Genomic DNA, 5787 nt, shown 5'->3' on the forward strand with positions numbered 1-5787 from the left:
TAAGTATACAAGTAAAATTATAAAGGGAAATTATGAGGTAATCATTTACTTGTATTGCTTTGAGTAACTGAGAATTAGATTCTGCCAGTATTGTCCGGTTTTAGCCAGAGATTTCTATGGCTTTAAGTAGTTGAGGCTTCTTCTCCTCAACCTTTGGTACAATAACAGTTAATACACCATATTCCATATAAGCTTTTACCTTACCAACTTTTGCATTTTCCGGCAACTTAACTTGACGAAGGAACTTGCCATTCCATTCGGTGCCACTGGTCATTCTTTTCTTCTTTTTCTTTGTTTCTTTCTCCACTTATTTGTAATATTTTCCCTTCTTCAACTTCAAGTTTTACTTCTTGTTTCTTTAACCCCGTAAGATCTGCTTTAAACACGTGAGATTCGGGTGTTTCTTTCCAATCAATCTGAGTACCAATTTGAATTGCTTTTTATTGTACATAAATAGTTTCAAAGGGACATATTTTCAATAGTCGCGACTATCACCAGACGTACATTTAAGGCATAAATTTGGGCACATGTGATTAAGACAATCCAGTCCACCAATTTGACTCTTCTAGTTCCAAGTGCATAAAAACTAGTTCAATGAGCAGGATGGGATTGGGTCTGCAACGTTCTTCCCACATCGCCCAGATCCTCCATAATGTAAAGCTTATAAGGCTTAGGCAACCCTATCCTTGCAAGCCGGTTTCGAGGGTAGTTAGGTCCATGGGTTTCTAAGATGGTATCAGAGCCAGACTCGGGTGGTGTGTGGACTCCGTGTTGTTTCAGTGTTTCGGCATGGACAAGCAATCCGTAGGCTGCAATCCGCGTGCAGTCACAGTTGGCGGGCCGCAATCCGTGTGCTACAACCCGCGTGCCATGCTCCAGGTCCAGGGTGTATTCAAACTCGACTCCTTCGAGTTTGAGGGGGGTGTTAGAAATGAACGATTTTTTGGGGACCATGGTTTTTCTCGGGGGACCATGGTTTTATTTCGGGTAAAGACATTAGAAGTAAATCTAGGTCACCCCTTATCTAGATATTTATATTAATACCTAAATTACCCTCCTGATTAATTTTGGGTGATGATTAGTTAGTGTTAATAATAGTTAGTGTAATGATTAGTGAGATGATTAAGTTAAAGATAATTAGTGAGATTAAACAATCAGATGTTTTTTTTTTAAAGAAGTAGAATTATTGAGAGAGTAAAGTTAGAGAAGATGAAGAAGGAAAACAAGAAAAACGATGGATTTTACCAACCACAACCGGAGGAAGGGTATTTGGGTACCTAGGTAGGCTTCAAACTTAGATAATGTTGGTTGAATTGCTCCAAACTTTCAAAAAAATGAATTTTTTTATGTAAATTTGGGCCAGTTCGGTTAACCATATGTCAACAACATGTAACCGAACACATCTGAAAGTGTAGTTCGGTTACCATATGTCAAGAACATGTAACCTAACACACCTGAAAGTGTAGTTCGGTTACGTTTTCCAAACACGCAGGTTACCGAAATCGCTCGTTAATGGAGGTTTTGGTCGTACAGTGCAATGTTCGGTTACCTAGGATAAAATGGTAGGTAACCGAACTTTGAACTTAACAATTTATTTGAGTACATATTGTGTGTTCGGTTAGTTTGCAAACTTCAACGCAACCAAGCTCCCAACCGAACTTCAGGTTAAAAGTAACCTAGTGTTAGAAGTTCAGTTGGTTCGCAAACTTCAACATATTTTGCGAATCAACCGAACTGGGCTTATAGGTAGAGTTCGGTTACAAAGAAAACTTAATAATTTTGCGAACGAACCGAACTTATGGACTTGTATTGTTCTAATACAAGGAGTTCGGTTAAAAGTATTTTTTTGCGAATCAACCGAACTTTGAGTTCGGTTAAGAAAAAAATAATTTGTGATAACCGAACGTTTTACTGGAAAAAAAATTCCATTAAACCTCTCCGCAACTTCCATTTTCAACTCATTTTGATGATTACTTCTCATTTATTCAACCAAAAACGAATGACAAGTAATGAGTTTGTGAGAATATCTTTGTTAATGTTTTAAATTAAGCCATATATATAGTGGTGGTGGTGGTAATCGGTGGTTGTTGGTGGTGATAATTGGTGGTGGTGGTGGTGGTAATCGGCGGTGGTGGGCGGTGGTGGTAATCGATGGTTGGTGGTGGTGGTGGTGGTAATCGGCAGTGGTGGGTGGTGGTGGTAATCGGTGGTTGGTGGTGGTGGTGATAATCGGCGGTGGTGGGAGGTGGTGGTGGTTATATATATATATAGAGAAAGGTGGTTATTGTGTTGGTTTTAAATTAAATTAGGTTAAGGGTAGGTTAGTCATTTCAATGTTCTAGGACACCCCTTATAACTATAGGGAAGGTGGCCACACCGACTAGATCCTCCATAATGTAAAGCTTATAAACTTTAGGCAACCCTACCCTTGCAAGCCCGTTTTCGAGAGTAGTTAGGCCCATGAGTTTCGATGAAGAGAGAAACCTATACGAGGAGGAGAGTGATTATGCTGTTCTGTCCAACGCTGGATAATAAAAATTAATTTTAACAAAATAATAAGAACAATATTCTTTAAACTGGAATGCGCGAATCATTCATAAAAATAGGCATTTAAGAATATCCACGTATGGGATATGGCAAGTGCAATGCACAACTCCTACATATGCATGATAGACAATTTGTACGAATAGTTTCTGCTTTGGTCAATCAAACCAATCGCCTTGCCGAAAGAATAATATACTTAACGAAGAATCCAACTCCTATCAGTATGCATAAGAAAAAAAGAAAAACAACTAAGCAGCACCCTGGATTAACCTCAGGTACAGCCTGTAAATTGCTATCATCGTCCACTTCGACAATATCTTTCGCATTATATCCTACAAGATACTCATCCAAGCCAGAAGAACCATTCTTCTGAAACGCCTTAACAAGCATTGGGTATATTTTCTCCATGGGCTCCTGAAATTGAGCCTTCCTCACTTCATTAATTGGAGTCATTATGTTTAGTTGATTTATAACCTTCGTTAGGTCCTCACCGATTCTTAGTCTCCCACTCATGTAAGCCTTACATGCAGCTAAAATAATTTTATCGCGTTCACGAAAATGCTGAGAAACAAAATCTTCAAAATGCTTGGGTGGTGTTCTGAGAAGGCGCAGCATTGTTCTCAAACTTAACATAAACACCTGTTCATCATAATGCATAGATTTCATCTGCCCAGAAGTCGAAGTCTTGGCGCCGAACATTCCAAGACCAGGTTCATTGAAATAAGGATTTGCATTCAGAACTAACCCTTGCAAAGACAATAAAACTTGCAATATAGTTGATTGAGATGGATTCCATTTTGGACCCGCCCAAGTATTCAAAAGGCTTAAGCAATTTACCGTCGTAATACAAATTAGGGTTTAACCGCATACCGAAAGAACGGTAGTGAACTGATGGTGGTGAATTAGGGTAATCTGTAGGTAACTGAATGTCGAAGAAGAATAAGCCGTCGTGATAAGGTGTACCTGCTGGTCCTATGATTACAGCTCGCAGTAAATCGATTCTCGCTTCGTAGACCCTAACATAGATTGAATCATGAGGAAGGTGTTGTTTCAGAATTTTCCATTCTTTCATAACTTTTATGTTTTGGGGGGTACAAGAATACGAGGAAGCAAAGTGATGATCACTAATAGCGTTTTGGTTATCAGCTGAGATCATATCGAATTGCTCAAACTTACTCATGATAATGTTATGGTAATCTTCTTTTCTGCCGCACCCTTCTACTACTATCTCTACCAGCTCTTCTTGTTGTTTTCTCATTGCATCTAATTAATAGCTTCCACAAGAACTGAAACGTAAAATAGAACCATCACTTTAATTAATCAAATACTCCCTCCGTTTCACAAAGACAATCCGCTTTGACTTTCTCAGAATATTAAGGAGACCATACTATTTTACTTGACTACCCTTAGTTACTTACCTATTTTATTTTAATAAAAATGTCAGTAATAAAGACTATCCAAAATTGTTGTGAGAATTATAAATACGAATTATAAAAGGAAAATTTAAAAAATATCAAATTTATGAAGTATAAACTTTATAAGGAATTTAATTTTTAGAGTTAAACGTATATTTTATTAAAAGGAACGAATGATATATTTGTTTCCTCATTTATACTAATTTCTTTAATATTTTAGATTGGGTCACGTTAAAAACGGATTTATGATTATAAAGAATTCAAGGGTATATTAGAGAGTTCATTGAAAAAGTATGACTATAAACAGAAGCTGGACACGATTTTGAAACTGACGAAAAAGGAATAGAGGACGGTCTTTCAGAAATAGAGGGAGTAATAGTTATACCAATTGTGTTTCTCCACAGTACCATGCATTTCTTATATAGGATTCAAGAATCCAAAGCAGAAATTCTACGAGGGAAAATTAGGTTAAGGCCACACCCATGGATAACTCATAAAATGAGGCCCCTAGTTAAAAGAGTTTTAAAACCAGGCCCCGAATTAAAAATAAATTTTAATAGAGGTCGAAATGACCAGATTAACCTTTAGTATATAACTACCTAACCTAGGTTTTCTCTCAAACAGACACAATAATTTCCGTTTCAAGAGAGAGAAACCGGATCTCACCTGAGAAAACTACCGGTCGAAAACCTTCAACGAAGTGCAGAGAATTTTTTTTCCAGATCGAACCGAAAACCAAAATCAAAATCAAAATCATCAAAGAATCAAACTATCATACTCAAAACAAACATCAGAAGAAGAAAATAAAGGTAGGTTTTCGATCAATATTCTTCTTCTTCCTGTTTAATCTTTTCGATATTTGTTTATTCCTGTTGTTACTGATTAATTTTGACTCCTCTTCTCCTTTTCCTCAATTTTGATTCCTGTTGTTACTGATTAATTCGTGTTGATTCAAATTTTTTTACATATCGGAGAAGAAGAACAACTGCAGATTCAGTTTCAAACTAGATCGGAGAAAAAGAACAACTGCAGATTTAGTTTCGAACTATTATTTATCTACGATGATGAAAGGAAGAAAGAGAAAACCTGAAGAAGAACCTACATTAACAGGTATTAATCTTTCAATCGTCTGGAGTATATGTTAGTGTTCTTTTGTGATGATATAATATTAGTGATGATATAATGTTACTGATTAATCTTTCAATCGTTTGTGATGACATAATGTTAGTGTTCTTTTGTGATTTTTGCTTCTGAGTTTTGCTTGTGATGATGTCATGAACTAAATTTGATCTCATGATATGCTTGTAAATTTTCCTTGTTCAACTTATAGAAATAGAGATTGTGTAACTAAAAGTTACACATTCAAAATCTTATGGAAATAGAGCATGGTTTGTATATTGATTGTGTAACTTATAGTTACACGTTAAAAATCTTATAGAAATGAGCCTATGTAACTATAACTTACACATTAAAAATCTCACCACTGACATGCAAAGGGCCTGTGTAACTATATTGATTGTGTAACTTATAGTTACACATATAAATGAGCATGTGTAACTACAAGATACACATTCAAAATACTGACTTTCCTTGGGCTGTGATTAACTGATAGTTACACAACAAAAATGAGGTGTGTAAATTGAAGTTACAGATTCATATGCATGTGTAAGTTAAGGACACATTATAGCATGATTCAGTTTGTGTACTTGGCAAATACATATTGTTTGTAACATGATTTTTGTTTTACAATTTAAAAAGAGTGTATTTGATAAGTACACAAAATAGTGATTCATGCTATTTTTCGTGTGATATGTACAGGAAAGTTAAG

General features: G+C 36.0%; 1 pseudogene; it reads right to left on the bottom strand.

Annotated features, from left to right (window-relative positions):
* Positions 1–227: 227 nt before the first annotated feature.
* On the bottom strand, positions 228–3802 carry LOC113359446 (annotated as a pseudogene).
* Positions 3803–5787: the final 1985 nt, after the last annotated feature.

Source organism: Papaver somniferum, chromosome 3 (assembly GCF_003573695.1).
Source record: "Papaver somniferum cultivar HN1 chromosome 3, ASM357369v1, whole genome shotgun sequence".
NCBI classification, from domain to species: Eukaryota; Viridiplantae; Streptophyta; class Magnoliopsida; order Ranunculales; family Papaveraceae; genus Papaver; species Papaver somniferum.